At 42.0% G+C, this 18,869-nt stretch overlaps 13 non-coding genes and 6 pseudogenes across 13 annotated transcripts; all 19 read left to right on the top strand.

The window, feature by feature from the left end:
• The first annotated feature begins 590 nt into the window (after positions 1–590).
• On the top strand, positions 591–740 carry LOC120043134 (annotated as a pseudogene).
• Positions 741–1,445: 705 nt separating this feature from the next.
• On the top strand, positions 1,446–1,564 carry LOC120043153. The gene has a single exon (XR_005476323.1). It is a non-coding gene; the product is annotated as a 5S ribosomal RNA (ribosomal RNA).
• A 692-nt stretch (positions 1,565–2,256) lies between these two features.
• LOC120043130 lies at positions 2,257–2,406 on the top strand (annotated as a pseudogene).
• A 680-nt stretch (positions 2,407–3,086) lies between these two features.
• On the top strand, positions 3,087–3,206 carry LOC120043171. Its single transcript, XR_005476340.1, has one exon. It is a non-coding gene; the product is annotated as a 5S ribosomal RNA (ribosomal RNA).
• A 699-nt stretch (positions 3,207–3,905) lies between these two features.
• On the top strand, positions 3,906–4,055 carry LOC120043140 (annotated as a pseudogene).
• A 704-nt stretch (positions 4,056–4,759) lies between these two features.
• On the top strand, positions 4,760–4,879 carry LOC120043172. Its single transcript, XR_005476341.1, has one exon. It is a non-coding gene; the product is annotated as a 5S ribosomal RNA (ribosomal RNA).
• Positions 4,880–5,598: 719 nt separating this feature from the next.
• On the top strand, positions 5,599–5,763 carry LOC120043176. The gene has a single exon (XR_005476345.1). It is a non-coding gene; the product is annotated as a U1 spliceosomal RNA (small nuclear RNA).
• Positions 5,764–6,436: 673 nt separating this feature from the next.
• Positions 6,437–6,556, top strand: LOC120043167. Its single transcript, XR_005476337.1, has one exon. It is a non-coding gene; the product is annotated as a 5S ribosomal RNA (ribosomal RNA).
• Positions 6,557–7,252: 696 nt separating this feature from the next.
• Positions 7,253–7,411, top strand: LOC120043131. Its single transcript, XR_005476317.1, has one exon. It is a non-coding gene; the product is annotated as a U1 spliceosomal RNA (small nuclear RNA).
• A 677-nt stretch (positions 7,412–8,088) lies between these two features.
• LOC120043166 lies at positions 8,089–8,208 on the top strand. Its single transcript, XR_005476336.1, has one exon. It is a non-coding gene; the product is annotated as a 5S ribosomal RNA (ribosomal RNA).
• A 719-nt stretch (positions 8,209–8,927) lies between these two features.
• Positions 8,928–9,092, top strand: LOC120043175. Its single transcript, XR_005476344.1, has one exon. It is a non-coding gene; the product is annotated as a U1 spliceosomal RNA (small nuclear RNA).
• Positions 9,093–9,768: 676 nt separating this feature from the next.
• Positions 9,769–9,887, top strand: LOC120043165. The gene has a single exon (XR_005476335.1). It is a non-coding gene; the product is annotated as a 5S ribosomal RNA (ribosomal RNA).
• A 696-nt stretch (positions 9,888–10,583) lies between these two features.
• Positions 10,584–10,733, top strand: LOC120043139 (annotated as a pseudogene).
• Positions 10,734–11,437: 704 nt separating this feature from the next.
• On the top strand, positions 11,438–11,556 carry LOC120043151. The gene has a single exon (XR_005476322.1). It is a non-coding gene; the product is annotated as a 5S ribosomal RNA (ribosomal RNA).
• A 719-nt stretch (positions 11,557–12,275) lies between these two features.
• Positions 12,276–12,429, top strand: LOC120043177 (annotated as a pseudogene).
• Positions 12,430–13,136: 707 nt separating this feature from the next.
• LOC120043150 lies at positions 13,137–13,255 on the top strand. Its single transcript, XR_005476321.1, has one exon. It is a non-coding gene; the product is annotated as a 5S ribosomal RNA (ribosomal RNA).
• Positions 13,256–13,951: 696 nt separating this feature from the next.
• On the top strand, positions 13,952–14,101 carry LOC120043138 (annotated as a pseudogene).
• A 708-nt stretch (positions 14,102–14,809) lies between these two features.
• Positions 14,810–14,928, top strand: LOC120043149. Its single transcript, XR_005476320.1, has one exon. It is a non-coding gene; the product is annotated as a 5S ribosomal RNA (ribosomal RNA).
• Positions 14,929–15,642: 714 nt separating this feature from the next.
• LOC120043173 lies at positions 15,643–15,807 on the top strand. Its single transcript, XR_005476342.1, has one exon. It is a non-coding gene; the product is annotated as a U1 spliceosomal RNA (small nuclear RNA).
• The last annotated feature ends 3,062 nt before the right edge of the window (positions 15,808–18,869 follow it).

The raw sequence follows: 18,869 nt of genomic DNA, 5'->3' as shown, positions 1-18,869 counted from the left end.
CCTGCCCTTTTAATACGATCAAAGTTCCTTGTGTTGTCAGGGAGCAACTGCCTTTTATGCATAAGACAAATAAGAATATTGTTACTGAATGCAGCTTGTGTGTGCTCTGTGCTCCCTCGCCCTGTTCAAATGATCAAAGGAAATAATGCTGGTGAGGAGTGGAACTGGACTGGTGTCTGATGGCCCTGTGTTTTCCATGTTGGAATTACAACCCTTCTTTTATGGAGTAAATCAAAAGCACAAGAGAATCTGAGATGTTATCGATAATAAATCAATTGGTTTCATGCATTTGTCTGTGTGTGTGTGTGTGTGTCTGAATGTGATTGTATTTCGTCATATCGCAAACATTTGTGATATCAGATAGGTTAAGATATTAAAAAGTAATTGGTGATTTTTTCGACAGTGTTGCATGATGGGAATCTAGTGGTTCACTGATATAATCTAGTAAACAAAATAAACTACTTTTTCACCACTCTGTGTGCAAGTGCATTCCTAAACGGCATTTAACGCAGGTCGATGTGATATGATATTATCACAACAAAAAGTGGTTCCCGTTAGCGGAAAATGTTGGCACTGGAGAGACTTGCCCTCCACTAAGCAGAAGATATACTGTGATCAAGAAGGTGGTTGACCCAGTGTGGGGCTCAGCCATTCCACTCTGGCTGGGCTGACCCCTTTTGAATTTTCCAAATGTGGGAATCTCGAATGCAAAATTTATGGTAGTGGTCGTTTGCAAAATTTATGGTAGTGGTCGTTTGCGCTTTACCCTGATATCTTTGTTAATGATAAACCGTTGCTTGGCGGCAGGCTTAAGGATGACTTGAGTCAACCGACTGTGCTTATGGAGATCTTTGAAGTCAGTTGTGAAAGAGACTTTGTGGACCAATCGAAAGGTGGAAACATTTGTTTGTAGCAAAACATTGTTGGCATTTTGTCTAAACATTATGTTGCGAAATGCAGCATTGTATTTATGCCACGCTGGTACTTCAATCAAGAGATAGTTGAGAAGCCACTCTAACCCCCCCCGGTCATGATGTGTCATACGCGCCCCATGCGCTTCCAATATGAAATTGTCCATACATGCGTTCCTCCTTAGCACAGAACAATGCAATAGGTTTTCAACATCCAGAGCTTTTGTGTATTTATTGTGGCTAGTAGGATAGCTGCATGGGAAACTGTTGCTGATGATGTATTTGTCAGAAGTCATTGTATTTGTCCGTTTTTTCCCACAAGGCTGAAATATGTGCCCTCGCTTTGAAATGTTAGCAAGGTTTGTTTGTATTTCATCCAACTATCTGTGCTAAAAAGTGATGGCTACAGTATATGTAATTTCTTCCACTTTTGAGTGAGCCAAAGTTCAAGCTGCTTATCTAATTGGTGAGAATGCAATGTCTGTTTATCAGACTCACTTTGACTTTATATGGTGTACCAAGAGATGTTCCTTCGCTTACGGCCATACCAGCCTGAATACGCCCGATCTCGTCTGATCTCGGAAGCTAAGCAGGGTCGGGCCTGGTTAGTACTTGGATGGGAGACCGCCTGGGAATACCAGGTGCTGTAAGCCTTTTGTCCACTAGGGGGTGTGGCATTATTTCATCAGCAACACTGCCTTGTAGTAAGCATTTGATGCTGAATTGACTAAATGCAGCTTCTATGGGCTAGTCTCCCCTGCCCTTTTAATACGATCAAAGTTCCTTGTGTTGTCAGGGAGCAACTGCCTTTTATGCATAAGACAAATAAGAATATTGTTACTGAATGCAGCTTGTGTGTGCTTTGTGCTCCCTCGCCCTGTTCAAATGATCAAAGGAAATAATGCTGGTGAGGAGTGGAACTGGACTGGTGTCTGATGGCCCTGTGTTTTCCATGTTGGAATTACAACCCTTCTTTTATGGAGTAAATCAAAAGCACAAGAGAATGTGAGATGTTATCGATAATAAATCAATTGGTTTCATGCATTTGTCTGTGTGTGTGTGTGTGTGTCTGAATGTGATTGTATTTCGTCATATCGCAAACATTTGTGATATCAGATAGGTTAAGATATTAAAAAGTAATTGGTGATTTTTCGACAGTGTTGCATGATGGGAATCTAGTGGTTCACTGATATAATCTAGTAAACAAAATAAACTACTTTTTCACCACTCTGTGTGCAAGTGCATTCCTAAACGGCATTTAACGCAGGTCGATGTGATATGATATTATCAGAACACAAAGTGGTTCCCGTTAGCGGAAAATGTTGGCACTGGAGAGACTTGCCCTCCACTAAGCAGAAGAGATACTGTGATCAAGAAGGTGGTTGACCCAGTGTGGGGCTCAGCCATTCCACTCTGGCTGGGCTGACCCCTTTTGAATTTTCCAAATGTGGGAATCTCGAATGCAAAATTTATGGTAGTGGTCGTTTGCGCTTTACCCTGATATCTTTGTTAATGATAAACCGTTGCTTGGCGGCAGGCTTAAGGATGACTTGAGTCAACCGACTGTGCTTATGGAGATCTTTGAAGTCAGTTGTGAAAGAGACTTTGTGGACCAATCGAAAGGTGGAAACATTTGTTTGTAGCAAAACATTGTTGGCATTTTGTCTAAACATTATGTTGCGAAATGCAGCATTGTATTTATGCCACGCTGGTACTTCAATCAAGAGATAGTTGAGAAGCCACTCTAACCCCCCCCGGTCATGATGTGTCATACGCGCCCCATGCGCTTCCAATATGAAATTGTCCATACATGCGCTCCTCCTTGACACAGAACAATGCAATAGGTTTTCAACATTCAGAGCTTTTGTGTATTTATTCTGGCTAGTAGGATAGCTGCATGGGAAACTGTTGCTAATGATGTATTTGTCAGAAGTCATTGTATTTGTCCGTTTTTTCCCACAAGGCTGAAATATGTGCCCTCGCTTTGAAATGTTAGCAAGGTTGGTTTGTATTTCATCCAACTATCTGTGCTAAAAAGTGATGGCTACAGTATATGTAATTTCTTCCACTTACTGAGTGACCCAAAGTTCAAGCTGCTTATCTAATTGGTGAAATGCAATGTCTGTTTATCAGACTCACTTTGACTTTATATGGTGTACCAAGAGTTAGTCCTTCGCTTACGGCCATACCAGCCTGGAATACGCCCGATCTCGTCTGATCTCGGAAGCTAAGCAGGGTCGGGCCTGGTTAGTACTTGGATGGGAGACTGCCTGGGAATACCAGGTGCTGTAAGCATTTTGTCCACTAGGGTGTGCTCTGGCATTATTTCATCAGCAACACTGCCTTGTAGTAAGCATTTGATGCTGAATTGACTAAATGCAGCTTCTATGGGCTAGTCTCCCCTGCCCTTTTAATACGATCAAAGTTCCTTGTGTTGTCAGGGAGCAACTGCCTTTTATGCATAAGACAAATAAGAATATTGTTACTGAATGCAGCTTGTGTGTGCTTTGTGCTCCCTCGCCCTGTTCAAATGATCAAAGGAAATAATGCTGGTGAGGAGTGGAACTGGACTGGTGTCTGATGGCCCTGTGTTTTCCATGGTGGAATTACAACCCTTCTTTTACGGCGTAAATCAAAAGTACAAGAGAATGTGAGATGTTATCGATAATAAATCAATTGCTTTCATGCATTTGTCTGTGTGTGTGTGTGTGTGTGTGTCTGAATGTGATTTTATTTCGTCATATCGCATACATTTGTGATATCAGACAGGTTAAGATATTAAAAAGTCATTGGTGATTTTTCTACAGTGTTGCATGATGGGAATCTAGTGGTTCACTGATATAATCTAGTAAACAAAATAAACTACTTTTTCACCACTCTGTGTGCAAGTGCATTCCTAAACGGCATTTAACGCAGGTCGATGTGATATGATATTATCACAACAAAAAGTGGTTCCCGTTAGCGGAAAATGTTGGCACTGGAGAGACTTGCCCTCCACTAAGCAGAAGAGATACTGTGATCAAGAAGGTGGTTGACCCAGTGTGGGGCTCAGCCATTCCACTCTGGCTGGGCTGACCCCTTTTGAATTTTCCAAATGTGGGAATCTCGAATGCAAAATTTATGGTAGTGGTCGTTTGCAAAATTTATGGTAGTGGTCGTTTGCGCTTTACCCTGATATCTTTGTTAATGATAAACCGTTGCTTGGCGGCAGGCTTAAGGATGACTTGAGTCAACCGACTGTGCTTATGGAGATCTTTGAAGTCAGTTGTGAAAGAGACTTTGTGGACCAATCGAAAGGTGGAAACATTTGTTTGTAGCAAAACATTGTTGGCATTTTGTGGAAACATCATGTTGCGAAATGCAGCATGGTATTTATGCCACGCTGGTACTTCAATCAAGAGATAGTTGAGAAGCCGCTCTAACCCCCATGGTCATGATGTGTCATACGCCCCATGCGCTTACAATATGAAATTGTCCATACATGCGCTCCTCCTTAGCACAGAACAATGCAATAGGTTTTCAACATTCAGAGCTTTTGTGTATTTATTCTGGCTAGTAGGATAGCTGCATGGGAAACTGTTGCTAATGATGTATTTGTCAGAAGTCATTGTATTTGTCCGTTTTTTCCCACAAGGCTGAAATATGTGCCCTCGCTTTGAAATGTTAGCAAGGTTTGTTTGTATTTCATCCAACTATCTGTGCTAAAAAGTGATGGCTACAGTATATGTAATTTCTTCCACTTTACTGAGTGACCCAAAGTTCAAGCTGCTTATCTAATTGGTGAGAATGCAATGTCTGTTTATCAGACTCACTTTGACTTTATATGGTGTACCAAGAGTTAGTCCTTCGCTTACGGCCATACCAGCCTGGAATACGCCCGATCTCGCCTGATCTCGGAAGTTAAGCAGGGTCGGGCCTGGTTAGTACTTGGATGGGAGACTGCCTGGGAATACCAGGTGCTGTAAGCATTTTGTCCACTAGGGTGTGCTCTGGCATTATTTCATCAGCAACACTGCCTTGTAGTAAGCATTTGATGCTGAATTGACTAAATGCAGCTTCTATGGGCTAGTCTCCCCTGCCCTTTTAATACGATCAAAGTTCCTTGTGTTGTCAGGGAGCAACTGCCTTTTATGCATAAGACAAATAAGAATATTGTTACTGAATGCAGCTTGTGTGTGCTTTGTGCTCCCTCGCCCTGTTCAAATGATCAAAGGAAATAATGCTGGTGAGGAGTGGAACTGGACTGGTGTCTGATGGCCCTGTGTTTTCCATGGTGGAATTACAACCCTTCTTTTACGGAGTAAATCAAAAGCTACAAGAGAATGTGAGATGTTATCGATAATAAATCAATTGCTTTCATGCATTTGTCTGTGTGTGTGTGTGTGTGTGTGTCTGAATGTGATTTTATTTCGTCATATCGCATACATTTGTGATATCAGACAGGTTAAGATATTAAAAAGTCATTGGTGATTTTTCTACAGTGTTGCATGATGGGAATCTAGTGGTTCACTGATATAATCTAGTAAACAAAATGAACTACTTTTTCACCACTCTGTCTGCAAGTGCATTCCTAAACGGCATTTAACGCAGGTCGATGTGATGTGATATTATCGGAACACAAAGTGGTTACCATTAGCCGAAAATGTTGGCACTGGAGACACTTGCCCTCCACCGATGACTATAACTCATACTTACCTGGCAAGGGAGATACCGTGATCAAGAAAGGCGGTTCACCCAGGGCGAGGCTTAGCCATTGCACGCCAGCTATGCTGACCCCTGTGAATTTCCCAAATGTGGAAATCTCGATTGCATAATTTATGGTAGTGGGGGACTGCGTCCGCGCTCTCCCCTGATGTCTTGTTAATGATAAACCGTTGCTTGGCGGCAGGCTTAAGGATGACTTGAGTCAACTGACTGTGCTTATGGAGATCTTTGAAGTCAGTTGTGAAAGAGACTTTGTGGACCAATCGAAAGGTGGAAACATTTGTTTGTAGCAAAACATTGTTGGCATTTTGTCGAAACATTATGTTGCGAAATGCAGCATTGTATTTATGCCACGCTGGTACTTCAATCAAGAGATAGTTGAGAAGCCACTCTAACCCCCCCGGTCATGATGTGTCATACGCGCCCCATGCGCTTCCAATATGAAATTGTCCATACATGCGTTCCTCCTTAGCACAGAACAATGCAATAGGTTTTCAACATCCAGAGCTTTTGTGTATTTATTGTGGCTAGTAGGATAGCTGCATGGGAAACTGTTGCTGATGATGTATTTGTCAGAAGTCATTGTATTTGTCCGTTTTTTCCCACAAGGCTGAAATATGTGCCCTCGCTTTGAAATGTTAGCAAGGTTTGTTTGTATTTCATCCAACTATCTGTGCTAAAAAGTGATGGCTACAGTATATGTAATTTCTTCCACTTTTGAGTGAGCCAAAGTTCAAGCTGCTTATCTAATTGGTGAGAATGCAATGTCTGTTTATCAGACTCACTTTGACTTTATATGGTGTACCAAGAGTATGTCCTTCGCTTACGGCCATACCAGCCTGAATACGCCCGATCTCGTCTGATCTCGGAAGCTAAGCAGGGTCGGGCCTGGTTAGTACTTGGATGGGAGACCTGCCTGGGAATACCAGGTGCTGTAAGCATTTTGTCCACTAGGGTGTGCTCTGGCATTATTTCATCAGCAACACTGCCTTGTAGTAAGCATTTGATGCTGAATTGACTAAATGCAGCTTCTATGGGCTAGTCTCCCCTGCCCTTTTAATACGATCAAAGTTCCTTGTGTTGTCAGGGAGCAACTGCCTTTTATGCATAAGACAAATAAGAATATTGTTACTGAATGCAGCTTGTGTGTGCTCTGTGCTCCCTCGCCCTGTTCAAATGATCAAAGGAAATAATGCTGGTGAGGAGTGGAACTGGACTGGTGTCTGATGGCCCTGTGTTTTCCATGTTGGAATTACAACCCTTCTTTTATGGAGTAAATCAAAAGCACAAGAGAATCTGAGATGTTATCGATAATAAATCAATTGGTTTCATGCATTTGTCTGTGTGTGTGTGTGTGTGTCTGAATGTGATTGTATTTCGTCATATCGCAAACATTTGTGATATCAGATAGGTTAAGATATTAAAAAGTAATTGGTGATTTTTTCGACAGTGTTGCATGATGGGAATCTAGTGGTTCACTGATATAATCTAGTAAACAAAATAAACTACTTTTTCACCACTCTGTGTGCAAGTGCATTCCTAAACGGCATTTAACGCAGGTCGATGTGATATGATATTATCAGAACACAAAGTGGTTCCCGTTAGCGGAAAATGTTGGCACTGGAGAGACTTGCCCTCCACTAAGCAGAAGAGATACCGTGATCAAGAAGGTGGTTCACCCAGTGTGGGGCTCAGCCATTGCCACTCTAGCTATGCTGACCCCTTGTGAATTTTCCCAAATGTGGAATCTCGATTGCATAATTTATGGTAGTGGGACTCGTTTCGCGCTCTACCCTGATGTCTTTGTTAATGATCAAACCGTTGCTTGGCGGCAGCTTGAGGATGACTTGAGTCAATTGCCCTGTGCTTATGGAGATCTTTGAAGTCAGTTGTGAAAGAGACTTTGTGGACCAATCGAAAGGTAGGAAACATTTGTTTGTAGCCAAACATTGTTGGCATTTTGTCGAAACATTATGTTGCGAAATGCAGCATTGTATTTATGCCACGCTGGTACTTCAATCAAGAGATAGTTGAGAAGCCAGCTCTAACCCCCCCTGGTCATGATGTGTCATACGCCCCATGCGCTTCCAATATGAAATTGTCCATACATGCGCTCCTCCTTAGCACAGAACAATGCAATAGGTTTTCAACATCCAGAGCTTTTGTGTATTTATTGTGGCTAGTAGGATAGCTGCATGGGAAACTGTTGCTGATGATGTATTTGTCAGAAGTCATTGTATTTGTCCGTTTTTTCCCACAAGGCTGAAATATGTGCCCTCGCTTTGAAATGTTAGCAAGGTTTGTTTGTATTTCATCCAACTATCTGTGCTAAAAAGTGATGGCTACAGTATATGTAATTTCTTCCACTTTTGAGTGAGCCAAAGTTCAAGCTGCTTATCTAATTGGTGAGAATGCAATGTCTGTTTATCAGACTCACTTTGACTTTATATGGTGTACCAAGAGTATGTCCTTCGCTTACGGCCATACCAGCCTGAATACGCCCGATCTCGTCTGATCTCGGAAGCTAAGCAGGGTCGGGCCTGGTTAGTACTTGGATGGGAGACCTGCCTGGGAATACCAGGTGCTGTAAGCATTTTGTCCACTAGGGTGTGCTCTGGCATTATTTCATCAGCAACACTGCCTTGTAGTAAGCATTTGATGCTGAATTGACTAAATGCAGCTTCTATGGGCTAGTCTCCCCTGCCCTTTTAATACGATCAAAGTTCCTTGTGTTGTCAGGGAGCAACTGCCTTTTATTGCATAAGACAAATAAGAATATTGTTACTGAATGCAGCTTGTGTGTGCTTTGTGCTCCCTCGCCCTGTTCAAATGATCAAAGGAAATAATGCTGGTGAGGAGTGGAACTGGACTGGTGTCTGATGGCCCTGTGTTTTCCATGTTGGAATTACAACCCTTCTTTTACTGGAGTAAATCAAAAGCACAAGAGAATGTGAGATGTTATCGATAATAAATCAATTGGTTTCATGCATTTGTCTGTGTGTGTGTGTGTGTGTGTCTGAATGTGATTGTATTTCGTCATATCGCATACATTTGTGATATCAGATAGGTTAAGATATTAAAAAGTAATTGGTGATTTTTTCGACAGTGTTGCATGATGGGAATCTAGTGGTTCACTGATATAATCTAGTAAACAAAATGAACTACTTTTTCACCACTCTGTCTGCAAGTGCATTCCTAAACGGCATTTAACGCAGGTCGATGTGATGTGATATTATCGGAACACAAAGTGGTTACCATTAGCCGAAAATGTTGGCACTGGAGACACTTGCCCTCCACCGATGACTATAACTCATACTTACCTGGCAAGGGAGATACCGTGATCAAGAAAGGCGGTTCACCCAGGGCGAGGCTTAGCCATTGCACGCCAGCTATGCTGACCCCTGTGAATTTCCCAAATGTGGAAATCTCGATTGCATAATTTATGGTAGTGGGGGACTGCGTCCGCGCTCTCCCCTGATGTCTTGTTTAATGACAAACCGTTGCTTGGCGGCAAGCTTGAGGATGACTTGAGCCAATTGCCCGTGCTTATGGAGATCTTTGAAGTCAGTTGTGAAAGACACTTTGTGGACCAATTGAAAGGTAGAAACATTTGTTTGTAGCCAAACATTGTTGACATTTTGTGGAAACATCATGTTGCGAAATGCAGCATTGTATTTATGCCACGCTGGTACTTCAATCAAGAGATAGTTGAGAAGCCACTCTAACCCCCCCCGGTCATGATGTGTCATACGCGCCCCATGCGCTTCCAATATGAAATTGTCCATACATGCGTTCCTCCTTAGCACAGAACAATGCAATAGGTTTTCAACATCCAGAGCTTTTGTGTATTTATTGTGGCTAGTAGGATAGCTGCATGGGAAACTGTTGCTGATGATGTATTTGTCAGAAGTCATTGTATTTGTCCGTTTTTTCCCACAAGGCTGAAATATGTGCCCTCGCTTTGAAATGTTAGCAAGGTTTGTTTGTATTTCATCCAACTATCTGTGCTAAAAAGTGATGGCTACAGTATATGTAATTTCTTCCACTTTTTGAGTGAGCCAAAGTTCAAGCTGCTTATCTAATTGGTGAGAATGCAATGTCTGTTTATCAGACTCACTTTGACTTTATATGGTGTACCAAGATATGTTCCTTCGCTTACGGCCATACGAGCCTGAATACGCCCGATCTCGTCTGATCTCGGAAGCTAAGCAGGCTCGGGCCTGGTTAGTACTTGGATGGGAGACCGCCTGGGAATACCAGGTGCTGTAATGTAAGCCTTTTGTCCACTAGGGGGTGTGGCATTATTTCATCAGCAACACTGCCTTGTAGTAAGCATTTGATGCTGAATTGACTAAATGCAGCTTCTATGGGCTAGTCTCCCCTGCCCTTTTAATACGATCAAAGTTCCTTGTGTTGTCAGGGAGCAACTGCCTTTTATGCATAAGACAAATAAGAATATTGTTACTGAATGCAGCTTGTGTGTGCTCTGTGCTCCCTCGCCCTGTTCAAATGATCAAAGGAAATAATGCTGGTGAGGAGTGGAACTGGACTGGTGTCTGATGGCCCTGTGTTTTCCATGTTGGAATTACAACCCTTCTTTTATGGAGTAAATCAAAAGCACAAGAGAATGTGAGATGTTATCGATAATAAATCAATTGGTTTCATGCATTTGTCTGTGTGTGTGTGTGTGTCTGAATGTGATTGTATTTCGTCATATCGCAAACATTTGTGATATCAGATAGGTTAAGATATTAAAAAGTAATTGGTGATTTTTTCGACAGTGTTGCATGATGGGAATCTAGTGGTTCACTGATATAATCTAGTAAACAAAATAAACTACTTTTTCACCACTCTGTGTGCAAGTGCATTCCTAAACGGCATTTAACGCAGGTCGATGTGATATGATATTATCACAACAAAAAGTGGTTCCCGTTAGCGGAAAATGTTGGCACTGGAGAGACTTGCCCTCCACTAAGCAGAAGAGATACTGTGATCAAGAAGGTGGTTGACCCAGTGTGGGGCTCAGCCATTCCACTCTGGCTGGGCTGACCCCTTTTGAATTTTCCAAATGTGGGAATCTCGAATGCAAAATTTATGGTAGTGGTCGTTTGCAAAATTTATGGTAGTGGTCGTTTGCGCTTTACCCTGATATCTTTGTTAATGATAAACCGTTGCTTGGCGGCAGGCTTAAGGATGACTTGAGTCAACCTGACTGTGCTTATGGAGATCTTTGAAGTCAGTTGTGAAAGAGACTTTGTGGACCAATCGAAAGGTGGAAACATTTGTTTGTAGCAAAACATTGTTGGCATTTTGTCGAAACATTATGTTGCGAAATGCAGCATTGTATTTATGCCACGCTGGTACTTCAATCAAGAGATAGTTGAGCAGCCACTAACCCCCCCTGGTCATGCTGTGTCATACGCGCCCCATGCGCTTCCAATATGAAATTGTCCATACATGCGTTCCTCCTTAGCACAGAACAATGCAATAGGTTTTCAACATCCAGAGCTTTTGTGTATTTATTGTGGCTAGTAGGATAGCTGCATGGGAAACTGTTGCTGATGATGTATTTGTCAGAAGTCATTGTATTTGTCCGTTTTTTCCCACAAGGCTGAAATATGTGCCCTCGCTTTGAAATGTTAGCAAGGTTTGTTTGTATTTCATCCAACTATCTGTGCTAAAAAGTGATGGCTACAGTATATGTAATTTCTTCCACTTTTGAGTGAGCCAAAGTTCAAGCTGCTTATCTAATTGGTGAGAATGCAATGTCTGTTTATCAGACTCACTTTGACTTTATATGGTGTACCAAGAGTATGTCCTTCGCTTACGGCCATACCAGCCTGAATACGCCCGATCTCGTCTGATCTCGGAAGCTAAGCAGGGTCGGGCCTGGTTAGTACTTGGATGGGAGACCGCCTGGGAATACCAGGTGCTGTAAGCCTTTTGTCCACTAGGGTGTGCTTGGCATTATTTCATCAGCAACACTGCCTTGTAGTAAGCATTTGATGCTGAATTGACTAAATGCAGCTTCTATGGGCTAGTCTCCCCTGCCCTTTTAATACGATCAAAGTTCCTTGTGTTGTCAGGGAGCAACTGCCTTTTATGCATAAGACAAATAAGAATATTGTTACTGAATGCAGCTTGTGTGTGCTCTGTGCTCCCTCGCCCTGTTCAAATGATCAAAGGAAATAATGCTGGTGAGGAGTGGAACTGGACTGGTGTCTGATGGCCCTGTGTTTTCCATGGTGGAATTACAACCCTTCTTTTACGGCGTAAATCAAAAGTACAAGAGAATGTGAGATGTTATCGATAATAAATCAATTGCTTTCATGCATTTGTCTGTGTGTGTGTGTGTGTGTGTGTGTCTGAATGTGATTTTATTTCGTCATATCGCATACATTTGTGATATCAGACAGGTTAAGATATTAAAAAGTCATTGGTGATTTTTCTACAGTGTTGCATGATGGGAATCTAGTGGTTCACTGATATAATCTAGTAAACAAAATGAACTACTTTTTCACCACTCTGTCTGCAAGTGCATTCCTAAACGGCATTTAACGCAGGTCGATGTGATGTGATATTATCGAACACAAAGTGGTTACCAGTTAGCCGAAAATGTTGGCACTGGAGACACTTGCCCTCCACCGATGACTATAACTCATACTTACCTGGCAAGGGAGATACCGTGATCAAGAAGGCGGTTCACCCAGTGTGGGGCTCAGCCATTCCACTCTGGCTGGGCTGACCCCTTTTGAATTTTCCAAATGTGGGAATCTCGAATGCAAAATTTATGGTAGTGGTCGTTTGCAAAATTTATGGTAGTGGTCGTTTGCGCTTTACCCTGATATCTTTGTTAATGATAAACCGTTGCTTGGCGGCAGGCTTAAGGATGACTTGAGTCAACCGACTGTGCTTATGGAGATCTTTGAAGTCAGTTGTGAAAGAGACTTTGTGGACCAATCGAAAGGTGGAAACATTTGTTTGTAGCAAAACATTGTTGGCATTTTGTCTAAACATTATGTTGCGAAATGCAGCATTGTATTTATGCCACGCTGGTACTTCAATCAAGAGATAGTTGAGAAGCCACTCTAACCCCCCCCCGGTCATGATGTGTCATACGCGCCCCATGCGCTTCCAATATGAAATTGTCCATACATGCGTTCCTCCTTAGCACAGAACAATGCAATAGGTTTTCAACATCCAGAGCTTTTGTGTATTTATTGTGGCTAGTAGGATAGCTGCATGGGAAACTGTTGCTGATGATGTATTTGTCAGAAGTCATTGTATTTGTCCGTTTTTTCCCACAAGGCTGAAATATGTGCCCTCGCTTTGAAATGTTAGCAAGGTTTGTTTGTATTTCATCCAACTATCTGTGCTAAAAAGTGATGGCTACAGTATATGTAATTTCTTCCACTTTTTGAGTGAGCCAAAGTTCAAGCTGCTTATCTAATTGGTGAGAATGCAATGTCTGTTTATCAGACTCACTTTGACTTTATATGGTGTACCAAGAGATGTTCCTTCGCTTACGGCCATACCAGCCTGAATACGCCCGATCTCGTCTGATCTCGGAAGCTAAGCAGGGTCGGGCCTGGTTAGTACTTGGATGGGAGACCGCCTGGGAATACCAGGTGCTGTAAGCCTTTTGTCCACTAGGGGGTGCTGGCATTATTTCATCAGCAACACTGCCTTGTAGTAAGCATTTGATGCTGAATTGACTAAATGCAGCTTCTATGGGCTAGTCTCCCCTGCCCTTTTAATACGATCAAAGTTCCTTGTGTTGTCAGGGAGCAACTGCCTTTTATGCATAAGACAAATAAGAATATTGTTACTGAATGCAGCTTGTGTGTGCTCTGTGCTCCCTCGCCCTGTTCAAATGATCAAAGGAAATAATGCTGGTGAGGAGTGGAACTGGACTGGTGTCTGATGGCCCTGTGTTTTCCATGTTGGAATTACAACCCTTCTTTTATGGAGTAAATCAAAAGCACAAGAGAATCTGAGATGTTATCGATAATAAATCAATTGGTTTCATGCATTTGTCTGTGTGTGTGTGTGTGTGTGTCTGAATGTGATTGTATTTCGTCATATCGCAAACATTTGTGATATCAGATAGGTTAAGATATTAAAAAGTAATTGGTGATTTTTTCGACAGTGTTGCATGATGGGAATCTAGTGGTTCACTGATATAATCTAGTAAACAAAATAAACTACTTTTTCACCACTCTGTGTGCAAGTGCATTCCTAAACGGCATTTAACGCAGGTCGATGTGATATGATATTATCACAACAAAAAGTGGTTCCCGTTAGCGGAAAATGTTGGCACTGGAGAGACTTGCCCTCCACTAAGCAGAAGAGATACTGTGATCAAGAAGGTGGTTGACCCAGTGTGGGGCTCAGCCATTCCACTCTGGCTGGGCTGACCCCTTTTGAATTTTCCAAATGTGGGAATCTCGAATGCAAAATTTATGGTAGTGGTCGTTTGCAAAATTTATGGTAGTGGTCGTTTGCGCTTTACCCTGATATCTTTGTTAATGATAAACCGTTGCTTGGCGGCAGGCTTAAGGATGACTTGAGTCAACCGACTGTGCTTATGGAGATCTTTGAAGTCAGTTGTGAAAGAGACTTTGTGGACCAATCGAAAGGTGGAAACATTTGTTTGTAGCAAAACATTGTTGGCATTTTGTCTAAACATTATGTTGCGAAATGCAGCATTGTATTTATGCCACGCTGGTACTTCAATCAAGAGATAGTTGAGAAGCCACTCTAACCCCCCCCCCGGTCATGATGTGTCATACGCGCCCCATGCGCTTCCAATATGAAATTGTCCATACATGCGTTCCTCCTTAGCACAGAACAATGCAATAGGTTTTCAACATCCAGAGCTTTTGTGTATTTATTGTGGCTAGTAGGATAGCTGCATGGGAAACTGTTGCTGATGATGTATTTGTCAGAAGTCATTGTATTTGTCCGTTTTTTCCCACAAGGCTGAAATATGTGCCCTCGCTTTGAAATGTTAGCAAGGTTTGTTTGTATTTCATCCAACTATCTGTGCTAAAAAGTGATGGCTACAGTATATGTAATTTCTTCCACTTTTTGAGTGAGCCAAAGTTCAAGCTGCTTATCTAATTGGTGAGAATGCAATGTCTGTTTATCAGACTCACTTTGACTTTATATGGTGTACCAAGAGATGTTCCTTCGCTTACGGCCATACCAGCCTGAATACGCCCGATCTCGTCTGATCTCGGAAGCTAAGCAGGGTCGGGCCTGGTTAGTACTTGGATGGGAGACCGCCTGGGAATACCAGGTGCTGTAAGCCTTTTGTCCACTAGGGGGTGCTTGGCATTATTTCATCAGCAACACTGCCTTGTAGTAAGCATTTGATGCTGAATTGACTAAATGCAGCTTCTATGGGCTAGTCTCCCCTGCCCTTTTAATACGATCAAAGTTCCTTGTGTTGTCAGGGAGCAACTGCCTTTTATGCATAAGACAAATAAGAATATTGTTACTGAATGCAGCTTGTGTGTGCTCTGTGCTCCCTCGCCCTGTTCAAATGATCAAAGGAAATAATGCTGGTGAGGAGTGGAACTGGACTGGTGTCTGATGGCCCTGTGTTTTCCATGTTGGAATTACAACCCTTCTTTTATGGAGTAAATCAAAAGCACAAGAGAATCTGAGATGTTATCGATAATAAATCAATTGGTTTCATGCATTTGTCTGTGTGTGTGTGTGTGTGTCTGAATGTGATTGTATTTCGTCATATCGCATACATTTGTGATATCAGACAGGTTAAGATATTAAAAAGTCATTGGTGATTTTTCTACAGTGTTGCATGATGGGAATCTAGTGGTTCACTGATATAATCTAGTAAACAAAATGAACTACTTTTTCACCACTCTGTCTGCAAGTGCATTCCTAAACGGCATTTAACGCAGGTCGATGTGATGTGATATTATCGGAACACAAAGTGGTTACCAGTTAGCCGAAAATGTTGGCACTGGAGACACTTGCCCTCCACCGATGACTATAACTCATACTTACCTGGCAAGGGAGATACCGTGATCAAGAAGGCGGTTCACCCAGGGCGAGGCTTAGCCATTGCACTCCAGGCTATGCTGACCCCTGTGAATTTCCCAAATGTGGAAATCTCGATTGCATAATTTATGGTAGTGGGGGACTGCGTCCGCGCTCTCCCCTGATGTCTTGTTTAATGACAAACCGTTGCTTGGCGGCAAGCTTGAGGATGACTTGAGTCAATTGCCTGTGCTTATGGAGATCTTTGAAGTCAGTTGTGAAAGAGACTTTGTGGACCAATCGAAAGGTGGAAACATTTGTTTGTAGCAAAACATTGTTGGCATTTTGTCGAAACATTATGTTGCGAAATGCAGCATTGTATTTATGCCACGCTGGTACTTCAATCAAGAGATAGTTGAGAAGCCACTCTAACCCCCCCGGTCATGATGTGTCATACGCGCCCATGCGCTTCCAATATGAAATTGTCCATACATGCGTTCCTCCTTAGCACAGAACAATGCAATAGGTTTTCAACATCCAGAGCTTTTGTGTATTTATTGTGGCTAGTAGGATAGCTGCATGGGAAACTGTTGCTGATGATGTATTTGTCAGAAGTCATTGTATTTGTCCGTTTTTTCCCACAAGGCTGAAATATGTGCCCTCGCTTTGAAATGTTAGCAAGGTTTGTTTGTATTTCATCCAACTATCTGTGCTAAAAAGTGATGGCTACAGTATATGTAATTTCTTCCACTTTTTGAGTGAGCCAAAGTTCAAGCTGCTTATCTAATTGGTGAGAATGCAATGTCTGTTTATCAGACTCACTTTGACTTTATATGGTGTACCAAGAGATGTACCTTCGCTTACGGCCATACCAGCCTGAATGCGCATTTCCTGATTGGAGAAGTGACGACAGGTGCGAGTGTCTGAGCTGTGAGTGAGTGTTTGCTGGAGAGTGTTTGCTCGAGAGCTATTTTTGTTAATTAATTGGTTTTTGCAATATAATTTATTATTTTCTTCAGTTGAATAGTTTTAAGTTTGGTTAGTCTTCCCCCTTGCAGTTTTTCTGCTTGGGGGAGAGTTTTTTGGATTCATTTTTTTACTATGACGGACAACATGGAAAGACAAACGGAATGGACAAAGACAACGAAAAGGCGCAACGGAAGAAAAATGAAGATAAAGAAGAAATGAAATATGGCAAGGAATACACGGTGGCAATTGAGTTGGAAGGAGAAGACAAGGTGACGACAATGGAACTACTAAGAGCAATTAAGGAGGTGTGTGGAGAGGTGGTGGGATGCCGAATGAAAGGGGAGAAGAAGTACGAAATTACGATGAGAAATGAAAAAGGAAAAGAACGTCTAATGGATGGATTAAGAATAAAGGATACAAAGATTCTGGCGAGAGATATTAATGTGAAGGAAGTGGTGGTGTCGTTCATGAATCTCCCAGTATATGTAGAAGACGGTGTGATACTGGGCAAGCTGAGTAGCTGGGGAGTGGCGGCTGTCTCGGAGATAAGGAGGAGAGTTTGGCCAGGAACAGAGGTGGTTGACGGGACACGTTTCTGCAAGGTCAAGTTCACAGAAAAAGTGACATCATTACCTTATTCTACAAGAATTGAGACGTTGGAGGGAGCAGAATATTTCAGAGTCATCCATGACAAACAGGTCAGAGTGTGTCGTATGTGTATTCAACCCGGGCACATAGTTAAAGACTGCCCGGAATTTAAGTGTTTTAAGTGTGGCAATCAAGGACACTATGCGAGGGAATGTGATGGAGAGAAGGAAAGGAATTTTTGTGGTGGATGCAGAAAGAGAGTGGCGGAGTGCAACTGTGGAGAGGTTAGGGCTGGAGAGGGGAGTCAAACACTATTCGAGGAAGCAGTTGTATTGTCGAAAGAAGGAGAAGAAGATGGAGGAGAGGACGTGGTGGAGGGTGGAGAGACGGAGGAAGGAAGAAGGAAGAAGGACCAGAAGATAAATGAAATTGGGAGCAGTATGGACTCAGAAGTAAGAAGAGGGAGTTTTCAGGAGGAGGGGGGGAGTGGAATGGGGGGAAGCACGGGGGACTCACAGGTTTTGGGGGAAGGCACAGCACTAACAAGTAGCTCGGGGGGTGAAGAAATGGAGGGGGTTATGGAGTTGATGACAATACCAGAGACGGTGATGAGCACGGGGAGCACAACGACTATACAAGAAGCGGAGATGAATACGGGGAGCACAACGGATGTGGATGTCAAGAGGGTGAGTTGGCTGGAAAACATGGACTTGGAAGAGATATCGGATACGGAGGATGGAGAAAAGATTGAAAGAACGAGGGAAGGATACAGGAAGAGGAAAGCGGCGGGAAGAGGGGGAGAGAAAGGGTGGAAGAGGAAAGAAACTGGATAACAGGTAGAGGAAAATGAAATTATATTTTATCATTTTATTATTTATTAGAATGGTAAATATAATGTCAATAAATGCAAATGGATTGAGGACAATGGGAAAATTTAATAGAATAATAAAAATGAAGAAGTCAGATATTTTATGTATTCAAGAGACGCACTGGGATAATGTATGTGTTTTAGAAGTTAAAAAAATATGGAGGGATTTTATTTATGTAAACAACGGCAGAGGGAATTCAAGTGGGGTTGCTATTTTATTGAGGAGGGATGTGGTGGATAATGTGAAACAGATATATAATGATAATAATGGGAGGATTTTAATTGTAGATTTTGAATATATGAGTATGGTTTTTAGAATTATAAATATTTATGCGCCTAATACTGAAATAGAGCGCAAAGATTTATTTTTAGAAATAGGGAAATGGTGTGAGGGAAACTGTATTGTAGTTGGGGATTTTAATGTTAAAATGGATAGACTGGATATGACAAGAGGAGCTATTTTTAGAAGTGATGTATCTAGGGGGGTTTTAAAGAAGATGATGTTAGAAAAAGGAATAATTGATATATGGAGAGAGGAAAATCCAGAAAAAAGAGAATTTTCTAGAAGGCAGGTGGTTTTAGGGGATTTGAAACAAACGAGGATAGATCTGGTTTTAGTAAAAGAAGGTTTAAGGAATTTTATGAAAGATATTAAGTATGTTTTTACAACTTTTAGTGATCATGCAGGTTTAACATTTTCAGTGGGATTAGATAAGGAAAGAACAGGGGGTGGAATATGGTGTATGAATGCAGGGTATTTGGGAGATGAGGAATATGGGAAACAACTTAAATCTTTGATAGCATGTGAAATGGAGGATAAG

This window comes from Salvelinus namaycush, unplaced genomic scaffold (genome assembly GCF_016432855.1).
Source record: "Salvelinus namaycush isolate Seneca unplaced genomic scaffold, SaNama_1.0 Scaffold877, whole genome shotgun sequence".
NCBI lineage: Eukaryota > Metazoa > Chordata > Actinopteri > Salmoniformes > Salmonidae > Salvelinus > Salvelinus namaycush.
This window is presented reverse-complemented; position numbering and strand designations above follow the sequence as displayed.